Here is a 25,882-nt window from a genome sequence, read left to right as displayed (position 1 = left end):
GAAAGATAACAGGAAGGGATTCTACAGGTACATAGCAAATAAAAAGCAGACTAGGGAAAATGTAGGCCCCCTCAGGAAGCTCTCAGGAGAACAGGCAACACGGGATTTGGAGAAGGGTGAGGTTCTGTATGACTTCTTTGCCTCAGTCTTCACTGGCAAAGGCTCTGACCAAACCACCCAAGTCTTGGAAGGCAGATGCAGGGACTATGAGAATGAAGACCTTGCGCCCACTGTAGGAGAGGAACTGGCTCTAGACCATCTTAAAAATCTGAAAGTGCACAAGTCCATGGGTCCTGATGAGATCCATCCACGGGTCCTGAAGGAGCTGGCAAATGAAGTTGCTAAGCCGCTGGCCATCATATTTGATAAATCATGGCAGTCAGGTGAAGTTCCCGATGACTGGAAAAAGGGAAATATAACCCCCATTTTCAAGAAGGGGGAAAATGGATGACCAGGGGAATTACAGACCAGTCAGTCTCACCTCTGTGCCTGTCAAAATCTTGGAGCAGATTCTCCTGGTTGGCATGCTAAGGCACATGAAAATCAACAAGGTGCTTGGTGACAGCCAGCATGGCTTCACTAAGGGGAAATCCTGCCTGACCAACTTGGTGGCCTTCTATGATGGGGCTACAGAACTGGACAGGGTAGAGCAGTCAATGTCATCTACCTGGGCTTGTGTAAAGCATTTGCCACTGTCCCACACGACATCCTCGTCTCTAAATTGGAGCGACATCAATTTGATGGATGGACCACTCGGTACATAAAGAACTGGCTGGATGGCCGCAGCAAAGAGTTGTCAATGGCTCAGTATCCGGCTGGAGATCAGTAATAAGTGATGTTCGTCAGGGATCGGTGTTGGGACTGGTCTTATTTAACATCTTTGTCGCTGACATGGACAGTGGGATTGAGTGTGCCCTCAGCAAGTTTGCCGATGACACCAAGCTGTGTGGTTTGTTTGATATGCTGGAGGGAAGGAATGCCATCCAGAGGGACCTTGACATGCTTGTGAGGTGGGCTGATGCCAACCTCATGAAGTCTAACCATGACAAGTGTAAGGTCCTACACCTGGGTCGGAGCAATCCCAGGCACATCTACCAGTTGGGCAGAGAAGAGATTCAAAGCAGCCCTGCGGAGAAGGACTTGGAGGTGCTGGTTGATGAGAAAATGAATATGAGCTGGCAGTGTATGCTTGCAGCCCAGAAAGCCAACTGTATCCTGGACTGCATCAAAAGGAGCGTGACCAGCAGGTCGAAGGAGGTGATCCTGCCCCTCTACTCTGATCTTGTGAGACCCCACCTGCAGTATCGTGTGCAGTTCTAGTGTCCTCAACATAAAAAGGACATGGAACTGTTGGAACAAGTCCAGAGAAGGGCCACAAGGATGATCAGGGGACTGCAGCACTTCCCATATGAAGACAGGCTGAGGAAGTTGGGTCTGTTCAGGGTGGAGAAGAGAAGGCTGCATGGAGACCTCATAGCAGCCTTCCAGTATCTGAAGGGGGCCTATAGGGATGCTGGGGATGGACTCTTCATTAGACACTGTAGTGACAGGACAAGGGGTAACGGGTTCAAACTTAAACAGGGGAAGTTTAGGTTGGATATAAGGAGGAAATTCTTTCCTGTTAGGGTGGTGAGGCACTGGAATAGGTTGCCCAGGGAGGTTGTGAATGCTGCATCCCTGGCAGTGTTCAAGACCAGGTTGGATGAGGCCTTGGGTGATATGATTTAGCCTAAGGTGTCCCTGCCTTTGGCAGGGGGGTTGGAATTAGATGATCTTAAGGTCCTTTCCAATCCTAACAATTCTATGATTCTATGATTCTATATTAATGTGTACAAATAATCTCACACGTAAAACACACATATGAGTGTACACATATGTATATATTAATATGTACAAATAATCTTACATATAAAACTCACACATGTGTAAAGAGATATCATTGCCAGGATCCCAATATGACACCAAGGCACGCCAAAATGATAAATCAACCTTTCAATTTTACTGTTTTTTATACCAGAATTTTTAATTGTTCACATCAGTACTCCTATATATAAAAGAACGGATTAAACTAATATAATTTAGACTATATTGTGAAGATTTTTTAACACTCCAAGTTAAATGTTTTTTCTGTCTTGTTTATTATGAGAACAGTCTGAAGTGTATTACAATATATCGGGGTATTTATATGCAAGATTTGCTAGGTTTTGTAGCTTTATTTATTCATCCGAATAAAGGTACGATTTTGTATTGCTAAGATAGAATGGTGTAGTAGTTTAAGCACAGCTGGCAACCCAGAAACCATGCAGCCACTTGCTCACTCTTCCACTTTCCTCCCCCCTGCTCCCAGAGGGATGGGGAGGAGAATCGAAAGAATGTAACTCCCACAGGTTGAGATAAGAACAGTCCAGTAACTATGATACAACACAAACCACTGCGGCTACCACCAATAATAATAATGATAAGGGGAATAACAAGGGAAGAGAATACAACTGCTCACCACCCACCAACCAATACCCAGCCTGACTGAACAGTGAACTAGCCCTTCCGGGTAGCTGCCACCCCCAGTATATACACTGGGCATGACATGCTGTGGTATGGAATACCCCTTTGGCTAGTTTTGATCAGGTGTCCTGTTTCTGTTTCCTCCCGGCTTCCTCTCCTCCCTGGCAGAGCATGAGACTCACAAAGTCCTTGGTCAGAGTAAACATTACTGAGCAGCAACTAAAAACATCAGTGTTATCAGCATTGTTCTCAGGCTGAAAGTCAAAAACACAGCATTGCAGCAGCTACTAAGAAGGAGAAAAATTACTGCTATTGCTGAACCCAGGATAAACGGTTATTTTTCTGCTGTCTCTTCCATCTTGCTGACTTTAGGAGGATTAGAAAATAAAAATATCAGTATTAGTAGTCTAATTATATTAATATTAAATGTTTCAGATTCCGTGTTATGCAGAAATCTGGATGGTCTTCAGTGTGTTAAATCAATGTAGTTAATCATTTACAATATCATTTCTCATAGATCTGTACAAAATACAAATTAATGAACTTGTTATAAGCACTTCCTTAGTTCTGTTCCCCCCATCTGGTTTGCAAGCTTTTGAGAATGACACTACAAATATTATTTACTGTTTACTGTATAACAATGATACTACATTGTCCCTTTCTTATAACAAATACACAAATGCGCTCAAGTTATTTCATTTCTGCAATTGGCACAACCCCTCATAGAGTCTACAGTGTTTGTTACTGCTCAATCTGTATTTAAGCTTTCTGGATTTAATCAGGTTTTATTGAGAAAACCTTAATTTTGAATTTCTGTGTGGAAGTTCCAGGCTTTTTTTTTTTTTTTATACCTTCCAAGCTGACACAAAATCAATTTTATGGTATGTCATAAACACATACAAAAGACTTTAGTTTTATTGCTTTCTCAAGGAAAATAATTTTTAATTGTACTGTCTGTCTTGCTGTAGAGTTAAGCCACCCCTGAGAAAGTGAACTGAATGTATTCTTCAGAGTCCGAAATAAGTGTAAGTGAAGGGTGGAAAATATATAAACTATAACTAGATGGTAAAAGGTTTAATGTTAACTTTCAGTAATGTTGTAAAAATGCTTCATAAATATTAATGACCTACTAATATTTTTGAATACCAACTGGATTGTATAGTAACTTTTTTTTAAGCTGTTGTAAATTTCAGTGGGAAAACAGGAGCAGTTTTGAAAGAAATGAAATATTTTCCAGCTTCTATATTTTGAAGCTAGATAGTCTTCTTACTATCTTGTTTTAGAGCAATTATTTCTCTCTATACCTAGGTGAAAAGACTCAGGGACACAGTGGTTTCCTTGTCATAAAAAGACTCAAGGGCACTGTAGTCTCCTAGCCATAAAATAAGGACTAAATCAGAACATCTTCAAGTGTCTTTTTCAGCAGTCTGAGGACAGAAATTGGAAGGACAGAAATAAACTTCATATTTAGTCCCAGTGTCCTAAACTATTAAATTTGTGGGTAAATTCTCTTATTTTCTCTCTGAAATGTCTATTTACTTTTAGTTGAGGCAGAAGTTTATTGTATTTCTTGAAAATTTCATTATTGCAATACAAACTATAGCTGGGAAATGCACCTACAGTGATCCATTACTTATCAAAGCTTGTTAAATTCTCTATCCAGATAATAAAAGTTTAATAAAGTGAATTATCAGTCAATGTTTGTCAAAGTCACTCAATAAACAAGAGTCAGCGCAGCTAGATGAAGCTGCAGCTGTAGCTGTAGATGTAGATATAGATTTAGGTGTAGATGCAGATGTTGATGATGTAGCTGTAGATGTAGATGTAGACATAGACACAGAAGTAGATGTAGGTGTAGGTGTAGATGTAGGTGTAGGTGTAGATGAGGGTGAGGAGAGAAAGAGGAAGGGAAATAAGCTGGTGACTGCGTTGAACGTTATACCTATTTATAAGTATCATTTTTGCATGAACTGAAAGGGTGAAAAAAAAAATACTTTGCAGTACACAATTTTAGAGTAAATGAGAAAATTCTGACTAAGACTAAAACTTAGAGTATATGTTAACGTCTTCAGTAAATTCTTCTGGTGAATGCCCAAGGAAAGGAGCACAGATTTGAAAGCCCTACCTTTTTCCTACACCAGCCTTTGTTGGCTATTAACAGAACAATTATGACCAGCCCTGACAAAATATTTGTTTCTCAAGACTTCCTTGGCCATAGGTTTGTTTAGGTCTGCATGGCCAGAAAGTGGCCTCTTAGCTGAGGGGTGCCCCAGTCTGTTAGGCAGTCCCTCTAGAAGGACTAGGGAACTTTTAAAATTTATCTTTTTTTTTTTTTTTTAAATAATTAATTAAATAAAATTAGCATAATGTTATTGTTAAAAATAACAGAGAGAAGAATGTGTTATGTATTGATATGGGAAAATGACATGTCATGAAAATTAATGAACTGACATTATTTTATGTCCTTTCGGGAGCCATTTTTGTTTTATTTGTTCTGGCTTCTAAACAAATATGATGGCTTGAATACGAACAGGCTTATCACAGATGGCAGGAGAAAGCATCTGTTTTCAGAAATATCATTTCAACCGCATTAGAAAGGCATATTATCAGCATATATATATAAGAGGCCTCTAAATTGTAAAGTAATTACAGAACTTAACATTAATTTGTACCTTTTCCAGGACATTGATTGTGGCTTTGTGGTTTCCTTGATTCTTTTGGACAAATTTCATCTTGCATTTAAAAGCTGGCTATGTGATATTTATGCATTTCAGATTCTCTCTGCCCTGCTCTCTCTCTATAAACAGATAGAAGTCAATCATTAACAAATTCTAAAATGATTACTTGCCTGAAATGAGCAGTTAGTAAAAATAACTGTCTGATATGAAACTGTCACCTGGATTTGTAAAATGCTTATTCAGCTTCTATATGGTGGATAATAAGAATGAATCAGAGAAATACTGTGAGCACAGACAATCACAACAAAACAGACTGTGGGTTCAAAGAGCTCACCCAGATGAAAAATCTAGTTTAGTTTTAAAAACTACCTGACTACATGGTTGGTCTAATAGTTATATGGTCAGAAAGATGATAAAATACTTTTTTTTTTTGTGAGGTTTTTACTTAAAGATCTCAGAGAGACTGTAGTAGTATATTAAATCACGTATAAAACCCCTTATATCATGCTGAATATCATCTGCTTCATGAAAACCTGAAACATAGATTTCAATCACTGACGTTAATTCCTTAATACCAAAGGCAAGATTTGTGTGCCCTCTTACACACCTCTTGAACTCCTTTCAAAGCAGGTCACTGACTAAGCAGGCAAATGCTTTAATGTGTCATTACTTTCTTCAGCGTGTATTTTGAATCAACAGAGTAACAGCTAATGGCAATCAGTTAGGATTACACTACACCTACCCTGCATTTGGTTATACACAAAACCAGACCAACTAAGTGGCTTTTGTCTACAGCAGCACACTTGAGACAGGTAAAGTGCATAGCAAAGTCTTTCCCATCCCTAACAGCTGAGTTTAGTTATCCAATTAATTTGCTCCATTTTACCTATTCCTATGATCTTAAGGTTTTTCACACATTCATACTGCTGACTGGCACCAATACACTGCAGGCAGTTTGTTCAGTCTGCCACATTTCAGTGGCTAGCACAGAGATATCTAATCCTTTTCTTCTTGGGTTGAAAGCAAGTGCTCCTGGGGAGTATTTTCTTTATCATCAGGTAATTGTGCTAGAAAAGTCTTGTCGAAGAAAAAGCCGTGTTTTGTGCTGTGACCTACACATAGATGACTTCAGTTTCTTTCCATACTTATATAGACAGTCAGAATCATAGAATCATAGAATAGTTAGGGTTGGAAAGGGCCTTAAGATCACCTAGTTCCAACCCCCCTGCATTGGGCAGTGACACCTCACACTAAAATTGTTGAATATGTTAATTTCATTTGTGAGCTTTGGGCACTCTTGCAAAACACACGTGCTATAAATATAGCAAATAAATTATAAAAATAACAAAATTCATCCATTTCCTCACTTCATCTAATTGCAAGTTATTTTTCTTTACCTATATTTGTCTCTCTTTTTTGGATTGAATAAGTTAAAATTATGGTTCTATTTGAGAATCACAAAAAAACATCTTGCTTTTCAAACAGAGGAGATGATTCTCTGGAATCTGCAGCTATTAATTTGGGTAATTTGCAAGAGCGTTAATGGATACTATTAAGTTGAGGCCTGAAATTCAGATCATGCAAAACAAAGAATTTTTTGAAACATAATAAAAATAGAAATCATTCCCTCTGCTCAAATAACTACCATTTTGCAGATAATTTCAGCATGTTTGTACTGAACAGGATTTAGAATGTAGTTTAAAAACCAAAACAGTGTCAGAAATGTTTTCATCTGCTTAATGACTTCTCAAAAATTCATGTGGCCACTTGGACTAGCATGCTTCCTTTTTGTCTTCACAGTTCATTATGTTTAATATCTTGGTGCCTTGTGAATGTCTTGTGACTTCTGTGCCTGTTTCTGAGGGCAAAATATTTTTTGAAAATCTACTTAATTTTTAGATAGGGTATCATCCTAAAGGCTTTCTAAAAATCCCGTCCTGGGTAAACCTACCTTATAAACACTAGAATCATGCTGACCTTATTATGGCTTAAAATGTATGGCAAGAACAGCCCACAGTGGAATACTATCAAATTGATTCAAGTTCTGTTATGTCTTCCTAACGGCTTTCTGACTACATTTAAGGATTTCTTGTTTTCAAGATAGATGAACACAGCCAAAATCCAATTTCCACCCATGCATTACAGAAAGCCTAATTAAAAGTGCTTATTGCTGATGTAATTTTCATGATGAAAGTATGTAATACTTACCAAATTGTGTACAGCTTTAGAGCTTCTGGCTGGGTGCTAGTATAATGTTGACTTAAATGGTTAAGATGATAATCGCTAGATGTGACAAATAGCATTTAAATTTTTCAGTGCACTACCAGTTCTAGGGCCCAGTATTTTTTCTGTGATTCTGTCTGCATTTAGTTAGCAAACTTCTTACTAAACAAAAGAACATTTTACCACCTCTTTAAATGTGCTAAAGTCCTGTACTAGTACACAAATGTGTAGCTAAACCAAAATCTTCCATTCTTTCAGCAGAATGGTTGTAAGGACATAGTGGTTTGTGTAAAGACTTAATACATTGCTTGGGGGGTTGGGATGTTTTGGGGGGGTTGGGTTCTGCTGGTTTTGGCTGGAGTACAGTTAATTTTCTTCATAGCAGCTAGTATGTTTCTATGTTTTGGATTTGTGCTAAAACCAGCGTTGATAACACAGGGACTTTTTTGATTTGCTGAGCAGTGCTGACACAGAGTCGAGCCCTTTTCTGCCTCTCACAATACTCCACCAGCAAATAGACCCCAACTGACCAAAGGGATATTCTGTACCATATCACATCATTCTCAGCAATAAAACTAGGGGGAATGCTGGCCAAGGGAATGTTGCTCGAGGATTGGCTGGGCATGGGTCAGTTGGTGGTGAAAAATTGTTTTCATTTCTGTCACTTAGGGGTTTTTTGAGTTTTATTTCTCTCTCTTTGTTATTTTCCTTTTCATTACAATTTATTATTATTGTTTTATTACTATTATTATTACTAATACAACTACTACTACTATTTTATTTTAATTATTGAACTGTTCTTATGTCAACTCACTAATTTTCTCACTTTTACAATTTCAATTCTCTTCCCCCCATCTTGCTGCACAGGGAGTGAGCAAGCAGCTCTGTGGTGCTTTGTTGCTGAATGGGGTTATACCACAATATGGGTATTTATTTATTTGCTTATTTATTTGATTTTCAGTTGTTTTCTAACACTGATGACACTGAGAGTTGCTGATGTTCTGAAAACCAGGTCAGGCATATTCAAATTCTTAAATGTGGATTTAGATGTCTAATGCTAATTGTTAACTGACACTTGCAAAAATATGTTTACCTATGTAATGTCTTGACTGATTCTTTTAAAGCTTAAAACTCTAAAGAGGAAAAAAACAAATTTTTGTTAGCTCAGTAAAAGATATGGGAAGGTTGCCATCAGCATACAACTTTGTTGAGAGCTTCCTTGTTTTTTCCTTCCTTGACATCAGAGAAGGTAGACCTAAAACTTTTCTATATTTGTCAGTGGTGTCCTAACTTTGTTATAGATCAAAGCAGATCACCAGTGCTCTGAAATTTGAAGCCTTCAGGTTCGTGATGCATATAAGGAATCTGTAGCTTCAGTCTTTATCTCAGAGAAATGCCTGGTAGTGTGTTAAAATAAGTAGAAAAGTTTTTGTTGGCCTCATTGGAAAGGGGTTAGGTCCTTTAACGCTTTGGCACCAGTTTTCTCAGCTGAAAAACACCTTTTTCTTTGCCCTTAGAGCAAAAAATGTTTTGAATTCATGCGCAAATCCATATCATTCAGACCAAGGAAATGGGAATGAGCGCTTCATCCGTGATCTCATTGATTGAGAGCAGAGGAGCCAGCTGGATTAGCAAAGTAATTGATTGGACCATTGCAAATGTACATTTTGCTTTGAAGGTCAGTAGAGACAGCAGTGTTATCACTCATTTTGTTTGCTTAGACATAATACACCCTCTAAGTGGTATCATGTAGTGGAAAGGGTTTGTAGCATTTAAACTCATTTATAGAGTCTATTCTTGTCAAGATAACAATAGCTCCAGTCACCAGCTGGCCCAGACCACTATTCTTAATTAATATTGCTGGCACTGATATTTGGTATTTTGTCTTCCCATGCCTGTTTATTAAATGCAATTTCTCCGGTACTTAATAGTACTTAATAGAGTGTGAAATCTATATGCAACACATGCACTGTATTATTGCTATTAGGGCTTTTCTAAAAAAAAAAATAATAATGAAACCAAGGAAGTTAGTGCATCAAAGAAAGTAAAGAATGGTGCTGCTGATTACTCTATTAAGACGTGCCTGAATGTACCATGGATTGAAACCTTTTCACTCTACATTTTTGAAAGCATCTTGGTAACTCTCACCTAAAGAACACTCTTTGAATTACTGGAAGATATAAAACATGACCTAAGGTTTTATCCAATATTTGTTTGCTGTTATACATCAAGGAGAATATATTACAAAGTGGAAGAAAGCTGTGTCCACTTATCCTATGGTTTGGCCTTTTAAAGCATGGGCTAACGTTCACTATCCTGCCAGCTCGAGAAAAATATAATGTAGCTCAGGTCCCATTGTGTTGTTAACTTTGAGAATTTGCAGTCTAAGAAGGACAAATTTCCCTCCTTTCTCAAGCTGCTTAATATTGATATATCTGTTGCACTATTAAAGACTTACAATTATGAAGTACTAGCATTACATTCTTATTAGTTGCATGCAGAAGATACGACACAATATACTGGTTTAGCATGACCCCCATGCTCCACTGTCATCTAGAGCAGGCAGGATTATGTTGGTATCGATCCTGACAGCAAAACTGGACTCTAAACAAGAGGAGATAAACTGGCTAATGTTTCTTAGAGTTTACTCCGTTAAATATAATTTTCTGAAATATAATTTCACACTTTATACCACACATTTTTTTGTATCACATTCCTTTACTGTTGCTGCAGTGCTTCATTTCATGCCAGTTTGATTAAACTTGCTTAATGCAGTGTTTTTACATCAGTCACTTGAGTACAGAGGAGGCATCATCTGTAATGTATTCTTTTAGATTTTTTACCTAAGGAGTTGTTTAGCAAAGTGCAGATGGTAGAATTTAACTGACCATCTCCTTTTGCAAATTTGAACCAGCTTTGTGCCATGTATGTCTACAGTTAAATCACTAATAATTCTACAATGCTGGATATCAGTTTAAATCATTATTATCTTAATTTAGACTGTCCAATATCTGTAGCATTAAACAAAGGCATGCCTGTACTCTAAGTTGAAGAAAACTAACAAGAAGAAATAAAAAGTTAAAGTGCGTGGATGGATAAATTATTGCATCCGAGCCTTATGACAGAATGGAATGTGATCCTGCTTTCTAAGCCGTGGGAGAGGCTTAGATTTTATTCATGTCTTCCCCTGCTTTGTTTTCCAATTGAGACTCCCACTCAGAGGGATGACTATTTGAAAATGAGGCCAGCTACTGGCTCTCCAGTCATACGGAGTTCATAAACAATTCAAATACAGACAGTCCTCTAGACCTCCATTCCTGGGTGTGGGAGTAAACAAGATTGCTGATGACAGGCTTTGATAGCTTTTATGAAATTTAACCAAAAGCCAGCCCTGGAGTCTCAGAATCCCTGCAGAACCACCATCTCCAGTCTCCTCTGTAATATAACAACCATGTCTCTCCAAGGAATGCAATATGTACCTCTCAATTATGGAACCATTTTGATATGCAAGCATCAGAGTGAGGGAAGTTGGCTTCTGCTACACAGACTTTCTATCTGCTTCACTTCAGTGATGTCTCTTAAGTGGAGCAGATCGCTATTTTTTAATCTGAGTATTTAAACAAAGCCATTGTACTACAGTCTCCTCCCTTTCTCATGTATGATTCTAGCAGTTCCATATTGGCAAGAATATCAGTAGACACTTTAGACCCTATACTAAGAAAAATTTCCATCATCTTATCTTCCTGTTTCCACCTAGATATTCCCTCTCTCTGTCCTCTCTTCCCTTTCCCCTTCTCACCCTTTCTCTCTCCCCTCACCTCTCATCTTCCCTCATTCCTCCCCTCCTTCAGTAACACTAAATGAGTTGATCTTTTTGCAAGTATAAAGATTAAACAAAGCTTTGATGAATCATTTTATCATTACTGTTAAGACAAGCCTTTGGTCTTAGCCAACCTGTGATGTCTCAGAGTCATTCCTTGATTTCCAAAGTTACACTGCACCCATTTCTTAAGAATCTTCATTAACTCCACAGTGAAGCCAGTTTTAATATGGCCACTGCATGAAATTATGGACTGGATGCAGATAGACGGCTTACTAGGAGAGTGAAGTAAGGGAAGTGATTAAGTGCTAGTGACATTTGTCAGATGTGTAAATTACTGTAAAACATAGATCTCATGAAGTGTTCGCTCTGTAAGAGAGAAAGCGTTCCAATACTGTATATAGATATATGACCAGAGACCTCCTGAGTCACCAAGTGCTGTCTCCTGTTAGCAAAGACAATTATTGTATGCAATTGTTTCTGTAAAACTCATACACACACAAAAAAAAAAGCAAGCTGTACAGGTAAGTACAATAAATGTAATCTGCAAAAGAAACAAGTCAAATAGTTTACTGTTATTCTAAAGCATTCGCTTATACACCAGGTTTTAGAGACAGACTAGTGAAAAGAGATTACAGAAGTTATGACTTGAAAAGTAGTTTTAGAAAGCAGGTATTGTACAACTGTGCATTAAACATGTTCAAATTTTTAATTCTATATTCTGCCAGGGAGCAAGAATTTCAAAGTCAGATATGAAGTTTAAAGTTGCATAGATACCACTCAATTTGATATGAGTGGAGATATGATGCATAAAGTTTTGAAAATATACCTGCTTAAATTAGTTATAGGTGCTTCCATGATCTGCTCTTTTGCTTATTGCAAGCTTTGCTTCCGACATTATGCTCATAAGCATTAGTTTTCCTTATTTTATACAAAAGTTGGTGTTTTTTTTTCTCAGTTATCATAAGAATAAAGATTCTCCATAATTTTTTATTTCATAATGTTCTTTCTTTCCTAGTTTTGGCATCACTATGTACACTGTGCTTTGTATTTCAAATAATTGTAAAACCAAAAAGGGACTTGCAAAGAAAGCAAAAAAACCCACCCTATTTTGTTTTCTGGTGTGAGCACAAACAAACAGAATCCTTAAATTGGGCTACCTCTATTATCTCTATGTGCTGCACCAGACACACCAAAACTGAATAAAAGAACATATAGATCATAAAGGTGACAGCTAACATAATAACTTTAGAAAGAGAATTAAATTTTAATTAACTCTTTATGTATCTTTGTAACAAGATCCTACTTTTATTCACTGCAAGGTACACATATCCCACATTATGAACATTGGAATTCATGTTTTAGCAAAATACAGCTGTTGTTGCAACTATTTTGCTTCTACTTTTAGATAGTGGAGGGAGTGGGGTGCAGAAAACATGCTTATTCATAAACACCTACATTATTGACATTTAAAACTGGGTGAGACAAGCTCCATTACTGCTGTTGCAGTAGTGGTTGGGGGTTCTCCTCACAGCTTTATTTTCTTCTTGCTATTAAGTAATGTAAACTAGTCTTCAAACTCACAGTGTCTATTCCAGCTTGTCTGAACACACTGAGGGTGCCAGAAGGGAAAGATGGAAACCATTTATATAATGACTGAGTACATGAGGATTAGTACAAGAAAGATTTTGGGTTTTCTTCTTTCTGTGTGCACTGCAGAGAATTTGCACTTGTTATTTCATGGAAAGAGTAGGCAAAATACTGGCAATTTACAATCTGATCAAACACAAGCAGCTATTTTTAACTAATTACCTATGATTCAGATTGTTCATCCAATTATAAAGTTTAGAACAAGGCTATAGTGCATTATAGAAAGAAAGTCTGTGCCCTGAGTTACTGAGGTGCAAAAACCTTATCTTTTGATGTTAATAGCAGAATCCTAAAAACTATGTTTCTAATACTCCTGCTTAGAAGGATATTGCATAGACACTGGTAAGACTAGAAGGCAATTGTGGCGGTAGGAAAAAAAGTGTTATCTCTTTCTTCTACTTCCAGAAGTTACTTAATGTTTTACTGCATCAAGTCAGTATTACAATGTAAAAACATTTGAATATTTATTATTCAAAAGAACCATGATTTTCTTTTTAAAACCTAACTTGTGCATCACATATTTTCATTTTTATCATCAATGATATATAGTGTAATTTAAATGTCTTATTTATGAGTCTTCTTCTTTCTTCCCTCTTTCAAATTTTTCCTTAATGCACTGTATTTTACTCAAGTTCTATTGTTGACACAGGAGTAGTATCTACAGCTGATAGGAAGAATGACAGTTTTAATGCAGACTAGGATTTGATTATCATGCAATATAGCTCCACTCTTACACTGGAGTAATACAACTGAGTTGTATAATGCAAAGCCTAATTTTTTGCAAACTGGTTTTCATAATATATACTTTTTTATTATATATATACTTGCATATACTTGAAAGGTGCAGTTGTAAGCTGTGTATTGAAACTGAACTTACAAAAAAGCCAGAAAATACATGACTAAGCCTGATGTGTAACTATGTGAAAATATGGACATATATATATATATATATATATATATATATATAACCTATTGTAAAAACAACAGTATTTTCAGTAGGGAGATAATATAAATTCTTATTTCATTTGAATATTTACTTGACTAAATACTGTTATAAAACAAACAAAGATTGCTTTCACAGCACTATTGTTTTCCACCGTGTATTTCTAAATAAAAACAAAGAAAGCCAGAAAACTGGTCTATATGAAGTTTGCTTCTTAAATTTTAAAATTCACAATCAACAGTTTAAAATAAGTGGTCTGGAAAAGAGATCAGTCTGCATGTCTGACATACCCAGAGTAAGTAGTTCCCAAATAGTGTAAAACGTTCAACTCCAACAGAATTTTATTTCAACCATTCTTTTTGAGGGTAACATGTCAAAGCTTAGCACTTTTTTCTGGATTCAGTTCAGTTGGCTCACATTCTCCTATAGTCCAGCTTTCCAATCAGTTGTGATCTAATGCATGAGAATAAATAAAATCTATAAACCTACCTCTGGTCATAATTTTGATTTAGTCAATATGCTGAAATACATTATTTATCCTGAAAACAGTGTGAGCAAAAAATAGCCCAGGTTTCCTAGTTAATAAAATGTAAGATGGATTGTTTTAAACACTATTTATTCAACAACCCAATCAAATTGATTCATCCATCCTTTCAAGAGAATTTTCTGTAAAACTATACTCATAGGAATAATAAAATATAATAAAAAATAATCACTTCAGAGCAGAGTATTTTGTTATGCTTCATGATGTGTAAATGTGTAAAAGATTTTGCTCACTAAAGTCACCTAGTAAAGCAACACAGTCCGAGATACGTTCATATATAAGAAGGTGCATTGTCGCAAGAAATTTTAGTTTTATATTTGTGACTGAATTTTAGCTTAAGAAGTTGTCCTGGGTTCAGCAGTAGCAGTCATGTTTTTCCTTTGTGTTAACTGGTGCAGTGCTGTGTTTTGACTTCTAGCTTGAGAACAGTGTTGGTGTGACGACAGGAGGATCCCAAGAGTTGACTGTGCTGGAGGCTGAAATCAGCCTGACTGGGAGGGAATGGCAAAAGCACCCTATTGTGACTGGTCCAGAGGCTCCATGCATCCTCGGCATAGACTACCTCAAGAGAGGCTACTTCAAAGACCCAAAAGGGTACCGGTGGGCTTTTGGTATTGCTGCTTTGGAGACTGAGGAAATTTTCACTGTTGATTTTAATAGCAAAAAAAATATCAAAACTGAATGGTCCACAGTCATGCCACGATACTTCAGAATTTGCTGGCATGCTGTCACCATATACGCGTTAAATGCTTTGCTACTCCACACTTTGCTCTGTCTTCTCTTAAAAAAATCATCTGTAATTTCCTAGAATGCAAGATTTTGATTCCTGGCCAGCAGAGCTACAGGCCACCTGCTGAAATTAAACAGAGAAAAGATTTGCATCAAGGTACTAAAAATGCATGTCCAAGCTCTTCGTCTAAACTTGGACTGAGAGTTGAAAACCTTAAGAAGTCTGAAGATTTTAACACATCTGCACAACTACTTGAAAGGTATCGGAAAGGATCTAAAACATCTATTTATTTTAGGATTGTCTTTTAAAATACTATTTCATCTAAAATATATAGCCAAAATTCTCTTTCAAGGGTAAATATTCTCCAAAAGTGACATTATATTAATTAATTCATTCTTAGGCTGCTGGAAAAACTGTGTAAAAATAGATATCAGGCTGATTTTAAAAAAATATATTCCTTTTACTCTTTATTATTTTTTATAAGAAATTCAGTTTTAAAAAACCTCTATCATTTTTTCTAATGTGAGAGTACCATACAAGTCCTTCCCCAGTCTCTCAACAATGGAATTCTGACATCTAATACAAAATTATTATATACACTAGTAAATATGGAGCAGCACACCCTTCTCAAGTATTTTTCAGAATTTTCAGGTGTGACACACATACTGTTGGCATCCATACCAGCTCTACTGTTGAAGCATGGTTTATTCAGTGTGTGATACATTCATCTGTCCAGAATTCACTGATCATCAATTCTGTTGTATTCAGAATACCAGATGTGTAATTAGTGCCTTGCCATCATTGCACTTGAACAGGGAATGCCAGTAGAACCTGTCAACTTCACCGTCAAACATGCCTTACAAACAGCTTACTCCAGGAGCAAGAGACAGTGGATTCTTTACTAGGAATTTGTAAGGAATGAGGTAATTCAGTTCAATTTAATTGCAGGCATTAGTGTTCAGCATAGTAAAATAGCACTAAGGTCAACAGACTTAAAAGCTTTTTGTTTGCAGAACAATTCTCCACTTATTCCTACTGCTCTGGTAAAGTTATGCCAATCTGAACAATTTTACACACCAAGCTGCAGTATATTCTACCACCATCTTTTTATCTAAACACTTGCAAAATCTGTCTAAGCCAGACTTCTCTCATGCAATTTCAAGCTTAATTTAACTCATCTTACAAACAGACATAACAGAAGAATACCATATCCCATAGCAAACAGAGCTGAGCACATGTTGTGTGATTGTGTTTATCTAAGTAAATTCACTGTGGCTCTGCGGCCCCTACTTTAAATAGAAATTATTCCAGGCATTTTTAATTAGGTCATGGATGATGAGCTGTATTTTAAATTTTTGTTTTCCATGTTCTCAAGCCCGATAAGGCAACATCAGCACTAACCAGTGGACCTTGCTTTTCTGCAGTGTAGTTAACTGTCTTGTCTCAATATTTAATTCTTATTTGCTTCCTCAGCTCATCTCTTTCTGTATTCATCTACAGCCTTTCCCTGAAACTACGTCTTCATTCATTTAAGAATCCTTCAGAGATTCTTAGGCTTTCAGGTAACAAATATTATGTCATTTTTAAGCATCCAAATCATCAATAGATTTCAGAAGCAAAAGTTCAAAACCAGGTAGTACTATAGCAAAAAACAGATGTTAAATGATGTTCAAAGTAACAATTATATGGACAATGGCCTGTTTGTAATGTATATTGAGTATTGACGCATTGCTGCAAGTCTCACTCCCAGATTACAAAATTAGCTGTGTGGGTGAGCAGGTAATTATGTGATGAATACAAGTTTCCTGAAGTTGATATTAAACTTGTTATTGTGTAAAATATATCTCAGATACTGTCTCGTTGTGTTTTCCCCTGTCAGAAAGAGTCTAAAAAAATTTCTGTGTTCAGATTTATATTAGAATCATAGAACCATAGAATCATAGAATAGTTAGGGTGGGAAAGGACCTTAAAATCATCTAGTTCCAACCCCCCTGCCATGGGCAGGGACACCTCAAACTAAACCAAGTTCCCCAAGGCTTTGTCCAGCCTGGTCTTAAACACTGCCAGGGATGAAGCATTCACAACTTCCCTGGGCAACACATTCCAGTGCCTCACCACCCTCACAGTAAAAAACTTCCTCCTTATATCCAACCTAAACTTCCCCTGTTTAAGTTTTAACCCATTACCCCTTGTCTTATCACTACAGTCCCTAAGGAAGAGTCCCTCTCCAGCATCCTTGTAGCCCCCCTTCAGATACTGGAAGGCTGCTATGAGGTCTCCGCGCAGACTTCTCCAGGCTGAACAGCCCCAACTTTCTCAGCCTATATTCATATGGGAGGTGCTCCAATCCCCTGATTATTCTTGCGGCCCTCCTCTGGACTTGTTTCAACAGTTCCATGTCTTTTTTATGTTGAGGACACCAGAACTGCACACAATGCTCAAAGTCGGGTCTCACAAGAGCAGAGTAGAGGGGCAGGATCCCCTCCTTCAACCCGCTGGTCATGCTCCTTTTGATGTAGCCCAGGACACGGTTGGCTTTTTTGGGCTGCAAGTGCACACTGCCTGCTCACGTTCATTTTTTTATTGACCAACACCGCCAAGCCCTTCTCCACAGGGCTGCTCTGAATCTCTTCTTTGTCCAACCTGTAGGTGTGCCTGGGATTGCTCCAACCCAGGTGTAGGACCTTGCACTTGGCATGGTACATTCTGTTCTTTGATTTGTATTTGATCACTGATTTTGTTTTCTTTTTGTCAAACTACCAGCAGTTATGTGTCAGGAGTTAAAATGTGAAAGAAAGCATCAGTGGCAATGTGAAGCACATGTGCAGCTGTAGATTAAAGCTAGTTTCAAAAATAAAGTGCATCACAAAAGTATTTCTGTTCTAATTCACTGCAGAACTGGAAATGCCAAGATTTGTAACAGCCCTCCCATCAGTTCACTTTTATTTTCTGAAATGAAATATTTATTTCAGAATGGAGATATATTCTGTGGTGGCGCTCCCCCCCTCACTTTGGAGCTTTCCAGAATCTCAATGCAATTAGTGCATAGATGTCCTCGCAACAGGAATTTTATTTATTTCTTTATTGATATCTCAAACTCATGCTTCTAATGAAGGCTAAGGATATATACCATAAGGCTTGACTTTGCCAGGCACAAATGAGAAATATTTCCCATATGTGCTCACAAGTTGAGAAATGGACATTGGAATGGGAAAGGCAGAGGATCCTGAAATTGAAAATGAAGATAATTGCTCACTAGGAAAAGAGAGGTAATGAAAGTATCGCTCACATAATTGAAAATGCTCAGCATGTTGTAATTTCATTGCAAATTGGGTACGAAAGACTTCCAGGCTCCATGGCATTTTCATATTTAAATTAAAACATTTTCAGCAAAAAATGGTAAATCTCTCCAGCAAATTGTTTTTCTCTGAAATGCACTCTCTTTATAGATTTTGAAGCCTGAAATAAACCCCCAAACAATGATGGCAGGTATGGACCTCACAAATGGGCAAAACTAAATTACAGAATGTATCTTTGAAAATTGTCTGTGATCTTGGTGATTCTCTGTGTTAGGTATTCTATAACTTTAAGAAGATATTTTGTGATATTTTTTACCCTTTCCTAAATTTTGATATTTCAATTAAGAAGCTATCCTATATTATATAGTTATACAATAGATTGATTCCCATGACCTTTTCTTAAAGCTCAAAAATTTTTTGTATGATCTAGCTGCTGTCAATACTGTTGTTTTGTTAGAAATAAAACGGACTGTTTAGGTTGATCCTTGTAAGACCATTGAGTTCAATGAATAATTCAAAATTTTAACATATTTTCTCAGTATACATCCAAAAAAAAAACAAAAAAACCTGCAACAGCTTGTGGAACTCTTCTAATGGCAATAGCTCTCTACCACAAAAAGTGATCTTTTAGTTAGAGAGAGGGAATGAACTGCAGGAGGTGGAGGAAACAGAGGTGGCAGAAGAAAGTATGATCTTCCTTGGAGACAACTCTGGTAATAAAAAGTATTTCCAGCATAATGAATCTGAATAGCAAAGAATAAAATAACATCTAACTGTATGAATCAGGTTATAGAAAGTAGAAATTTCCATACCTAGGATTTACAGTTCAGACCAGTGCAATATATAGAAATGCCTCACAGAGAAAGAGTAGAGATTTCTAACAGAATAGTTCTGCTGACAAAGGAAAAGCCTAAGCCACATAATGTTTAGACAGTATTGGAGATCAACCTGGGCCCTGCAAGCAACTAAGCAGGCAAAACAGAGATTGCCTAAGAGACAGATGATGAGACATCAGAAAACATCAGTGCCACTACTATCACATTTGCTTAAGCAAAGTCATCAAAATTGGTCAGTGCTGCTCAGGCAAGTTTTGAGGTTTCTGAGCAGCAGCCACAGATGGTTACTACCCCAATTTATGCTGCTTCCCCTGCAATAGGAGCTTGCTCTCCCAGGGCCCTCCCTTGGACCAGTTTCCCCACTGCCTGTTTTCTGCAGCTCTAAGCTGGTGGGTGATAAGGGAGTCTGGCCCTGCCTGCAACTTCAGATAAATAAAACATTCACATGCTTTACAGTGAGGTTTTTTTATTTGCTTGTTCATTTTTTGGTTTTTTTTTTGTTTGTTTGGTTTGGGTTTTTTGTTTGTTTAGTGTTTTTTTTAATTGTTGTTGGTTTGGGTTTTTTGTTTGTTGTTTATTTGTTTTCAAGCTAGTGCTTAATATCATGTATTTTAAGATGTGCTTATCTCCATGTACTGCCCCAATAAAAGTATGTGTACTGAACTCCCTTCAAAGGGAAGAAGATCCTTCTGGCATGTGAAATTGCATGCTAAGCAACTATGAGTGTACTGTTCCCGGCTTTATTTCAAGAGCAGAATTCCAGAAAACTGCTTTCAAATAGATAAGGGAATATGGTCCTGCTTGAAGGAGCACTTTCAGGAGCAAGGGGGTGGTCAAATCATTGCAGTCATCGCCTAGCCATGACATCAAATAAATTGAATTCAGTCCAGCTTCTGACTTTGACAGAAGGTAGACTTTATCCCATGAGAGATGGCTGTGTATTGCTGTACCTAAGGTATGGGCAAGGATAAAGGAATAGAGACAGAAATCCTTAAACAGTTCATTTTGCAGAGCTGTTAAGCAGTTCACTAATATGATGCCAGTATCTAGTTCCAGTATATGAGCCCTTAAACTGAAAAGGTAGAAATTCCTCACAAGTGTCTTACTTGCAAGTAGGAAATCCTGAGCTACTTATGAAAAGATAACATATCATAATGCTAGTAATGAATCAGGAGTCAAGTTCATAGAAGGCAAGGAAAGGCAAAGTAAGGCAAGGAAGAACAAGCAAGATAAAGAAACCAGCTAAGTCTTCCAGGCATGCATCTGGAAAATAGGTATGAGCCAAATGAAGTTGATTCAGTGCCCTTCTTGGATCATGTATCTACTTGTAAATTCATTAGTGGAAAGAAATATAGCCACCCTAAGATTTTAAAGCAACTTTTCGCAAGTAAATATTGATTATTACACTGTACTAATATATTCCAAATCTCACTTATTTCTCATAAAAACATGTAATGAAAAGCATAAGTTGAAAATCAGCTAAAGTCATCTCTAAGAGAAGGCAGGTATTTATTCCTGAACTCTCCTGTTGATTTATCAAAATGGAGAAAAAGAGCACATGTTTGTATTTATAGCAAAGAACTTATCTGTCAAGAAAAACAATCTGGCTATTTTTTAATGACTAAATTTCCAGCTCCATTTACATAAAGCATCTGTTTATTCTGTGATTCTTCTGTCTGATTAATTGAATGTAAGCAGAATGATTAATTGATTAATCAATTATTTGGTTATTGCGTCTGCTCTCCAGATATTTGGTTTTATACTTATCTCTATGGAATAATCATTTACTTTCAAATTTCAATGCATGAATGATGAAAGTTTATCTTTTACAGAATTTACCTTTCTACCTAATGGCTTCAGGATGTGGCTTCACACCTTCTCATTTTTCATGTTATTCTTACTTTTCTTTGAATGGTAAACCAAATATGGCCCAAAGATACCAAGAATGGATTTGTCCCAGATCTACCCAAATCAGCACTGAGAAACTAGAAGGGTAGAGAGGTTTAGAATTGACAGAAGTCAATCAAGTACCTTAAATTTTAATTCAGTCAATCAACCTATCAAGATATTCATGGAGATGATTCGGCTTGTTGTAGAACCTGGATTTTGGGATAGTATTTGTTTTTTTCCATGCACAGAACTGAATTTGAAAGTGTATAAATATATTGTTGAATCACAAGACAGCAAACAGTTGCACTGCTTTCTTCAATTCCTGTTGGCTTCTGTGCATTTCATTGAAACGAATGGAGCAAGGAAGAAGGTACTCTGCAGAATTGCTAACCGGCCTTATTTCTCCAATTTGACCCTTCAGCAAAGTGCTTTCTGGCAGTATAACAAAAGAACAAAAAACTGCTAATTTGTTCTGAAGCCAGATTCTTCAGCAGTTCACATTACTCCCTAACAAGGAGTTGAGCTTTGCTGCAGGCTAAGCATTTGTTTATATCACTCTTGCTTCATTTGAAAAGAGTATCAGCATAAAAAACTTTGAGTTCTACAATGGGGTATTGTGAAATACTGAGGGCTGCAAGACTATTTGGTATGGCAGTGCAGAAAAGTCTAGGAAAATGGAAGAAAATGAAGGAATGAATGTGTCACTTGCCATATTTACTTGTCTAAGCAACAAAAAGTTTTCTGAAGGAGTCAGTGAGAAAAGTCTCCTGAATAAAACCAGCAGTTACAATTCAGCCTAACATTGCTGGTGCTTGTTTACTAGTGATAATTTATTGATCCACATTATTTTTCCTCAACCTGCGGTGCTTTTTTATAAATACCAAAACTATAGTTGTTATAAACAAGACAAAACCAAAATAAACTACCAAACTGACAGAGCTTTGATTTATTAGGTAAAACTAATAGTCAAGTAGTAGTAACAGTAAAATAATCAATCAGCTTGTTCTTTCTTTATTTTAGAAAGAAACTAATATTTAATAGAGGGGATAGAATTTTTTAAATTCCCATTAGTTTACTTGTTGCTATTGAGGTTACTGACAAGGCTGTTATAGACTTGATAATGCAGCCGAAACTGCATTAGACCAATATTGAGGTCTTTTTCAAATTAGATTAATATGTGACACAGAAACAGAAAGAAGCTGTAATGGAATGCAAATAGTATAATGTATAGTATATAAAAAAAAAGAAAAAATTGCAAGGTTCTGACATCTTTGTGTGGAATTTTAAGCCTGAAGCATATAGTTATTGAAGGTAGTGGGAACTTACTACAAAAAAACACAAAAACAAACAAAAAATTAGATGATCCTGTTTCTAATACAATCTGGCTGATTTTGTCTCTGGTCAAACTTGGTGATATTTTTGAGGTTAACATTCCAAGCTGGAACTGTCCTATTAAAGAAAATAATTGCGTTCAACATTATGTCAAGGAGGTAAATTTATTTTAAAGGCAGCATTTTCTAGTGGTCAAAAGAAAGGCATAGAGGAGAAAGATATTAAAATATTGTCTACTTTCTTCAGTGGAGTCCCTCACTGTGAAAAATGTGAACAAAGGCAGAGTTGACATTTTGTTTCTTATCACTGCATTTTTAGAATAGCTCTATCTATACATCTGTATCTACACAGAGATAAAGTCTATCTGTCATGTAAAAATTACAGCAGTTCCTCACATATAATATAGAAGTTTCATGTGAAAACAAATCTGAAAACTCCATGATTCAGCCAGTTTGACTATTAGAATGTGCTGATGTAAAAAAAAAACAAAACAAACAAAAAAAAAACCCTAGCTGTCGTGATTTAAACCCAGTCAGGCAGTCAGGCAACTCCTTCACTCACTCCCCCTGCTTCTTGTCCTCCCCCTACTCCCAGAGGGACAGAGAGGAGAATCGAAAAGAATGCAGCTCCCACGGGTTGAGATAAGAGCAGTTTAGAAACTAAGGTATAACACAAATCATTACTGCTACCACCAATAATAACAATGATAAAGGAAATAACAAGGGAAGAGAATACGACACCTCACCACTAGCTAACCGATAATGCGCCTCTCCCAGCCCGACCAACCCCACAGTCCCAGCCCTTCCGGGTAACTCTCAGTTACATCCTGGGCATGACGTGCTGTGGTATGGAATACCTCTTTGGTCAGTTTAGGTCAGGTGTCCTGTCCCTGCTTCCTCCCGGCTTCCCCTCCTCCCTGGCAGAGCATGAGGCTCACAAAGTCCTTGGCCAAACCAAAACATCATTGTTATCAGCTCTGTTCCCCAGCCGAAAGTCAAAACACAGCACTGCACCATCTGCCAAGGAGAAAAATGACTGCTACTCCTGAATCCAGGACACTAGCTTAAAACTGTTTTTCATTTTTCCCCAGTAGATGATTATGGCTGATGTTAAGTTGCCTACAAGGCACAAATTTTATGCATGAAAATACAGCATGGTTATACATTTCACAACTTTTTTTGAGATTTTTTTTATATGATCATGCAATAACAAAGACCCTTATGTGGTTCCCACTGAAAATCAAAGGAACCATTGTCTATGACTTCCATAAAATTTAGATAATAACCAGTGCTGTTATCTTTCATAAGGTACTTACCAAAGTATTTCAGATTATGGTAATTAGAATAATTTGAGCCAAATCTTACAAATCTACACATCTCCAGAATTACCTTACCCATTGTAAGAAGCAGATAGAGGGGAGTTCACAGCTCTGTTTTGCTTTGTGTGATTAAGAAACACAAAGCCCATTCTCAAGCTGAATCCTTCTTATGCCCTCAATGCCTATCCAGAAGCATACACCTGACTGTATGTTTGATTAGTATTTGCCCTTTGGAACAGTAAAATCAGGGCTAGAGAAAATCATCATGAAAGAAATGTCTGTGTCTTTGCTAAATTTTAAATATAAATGCTTTTGTTATGGAAAAGACCAACTGAATAGTCTGAGAGATATTCCTAACTCAGATAAATCATACAAATTCAAATGCAGAGTAAATTAATCTTATCACATTTTACTACATTTTACACTGGAATACTGAAATTGAGACATAGCTAGTTATGTACTTCCACAAGGGCAAAAGTGTGTCACTTTCTCTTAACCACCCTATCTTTTCATTTTGCTACATTTGATACAGTGAAGACAGATAATTGCAAAAAGCAGAAGGATGTTATGTGGCAGAAAGCTGTTGATTGCAATTGGAAGGATCTTGTGGAAGTTGGAATTCTGATGATTGATTAAAAGAAATGTTCTTCACAATTGGCACTTGATACTGACCAAAACTTTCTGTCAGATTTCTGGTTTCGCATATGCTGCTGGTTGTTATTTACCAAAAAGGCACCTTGGTGACCTGAGCTTCATCAGTTGTGCCTGCAGGGCTCTGATTCATGATATGAGTCACCCAAATATTAATTGTAATAATAATTTTGTATATAGTCATCTGTGCACCTCACAGTGCTCATATGTAATCATTTTATGATAGGTGTAGACTACTGTACAAAATCAAATGTCTGTATATTATTGAGAGCAAGAAGGCTTTTCCATGTGTGGTTGCTTGGAAGGTCAATCTGGCACCACATTTCTTGTAAGTGAATCAGAAAAAAGATAGTATCTTGCATCTCAGTCAAAAACAAAATAAGGTCTTTGTGAGATTTAAACATATGGATCATGTGCAAATGTGTGTGAGAAACACAGACTGAGGAAATGTCAGAAAACGTATATAGTATAAACAGCGTATTTCAATGTTACAACAGCATAAGGGTAAGTATTATACCTGGTGTACAAAATTCAAAACCACTTAGGAATTCAATCCTGCAAATACACATATAAAGTCTTTTTCTCATATGACTATTTTTTACAAATTAAGAACTCTTGCTTTGTATAAATACAGATTGATCACCAGTGCATATGTATGGGCTATATAAAGCTACAATATTAAGGTAGGTGTACATAAACACATCCATATAGGCACAAAAGCAAGTCATTATTTTGAATCCCTTCCCATATTTTTTCATAATCATTTATGTTTAATCTCTCTATTATCCAACCCTTTATCCTCTGCACCATCAAGAAGAACAATATATTCTTTTAAAATTCAATCTATAGGTAGAGATTTTCCTATGCTCATTGTTATTCTACAGACCATCATTCTGTGAGAATTAGATTTTCATGCTGATAAACCTATAGCCATTCCAAACAAAAGTCTGAGTTAATGTTAGTATCTGGAATGCAAACCCTATCCTGCAGCCATCTCTACTTTGCAAAGACACTGATACTGGACTTGATATGTTGTTCTTAGGCATTCAATGAGACTACTGCATTGTTCAGGAACATGAAATCATCATCCATCAGGAAAGTAACCCAATCTGTGGAAGCAGTCTGCACAAATTTTTAGGGTATAGTTATATATATATTATATATACCCTATATATAGTTATATAGGGTATAGCTCATCTTGTGCGAACTCAAACACTTTACTAAGTATTTTACACTTAGCAGGTTTTTTTTGCTTTATACAGCAATGATGACACTTTATGTTGCCATTATATTGATTTCAGTGGCTAGATTTTTGACTCGCATAAGGTTGAATGACCCTTCCTATAAGTCACCCAAACTCATTTACCATAGACATCTGAAACAGCCCTGCAGAATTTTGTATTCACATACACTTAGTGATTCAGTTTTATAGGAAAGGGCAATGCTAGCTTAGGCACATCAAATAA

Source organism: Pezoporus wallicus, unplaced genomic scaffold (assembly GCF_028554395.1).
Source record: "Pezoporus wallicus isolate ANWC-B61680 ecotype Strahan unplaced genomic scaffold, APGP_CSIRO_Pwel_v1 contig_3486, whole genome shotgun sequence".
NCBI lineage: Eukaryota > Metazoa > Chordata > Aves > Psittaciformes > Psittacidae > Pezoporus > Pezoporus wallicus.
Note: the sequence above shows the minus strand (reverse complement) of the source record.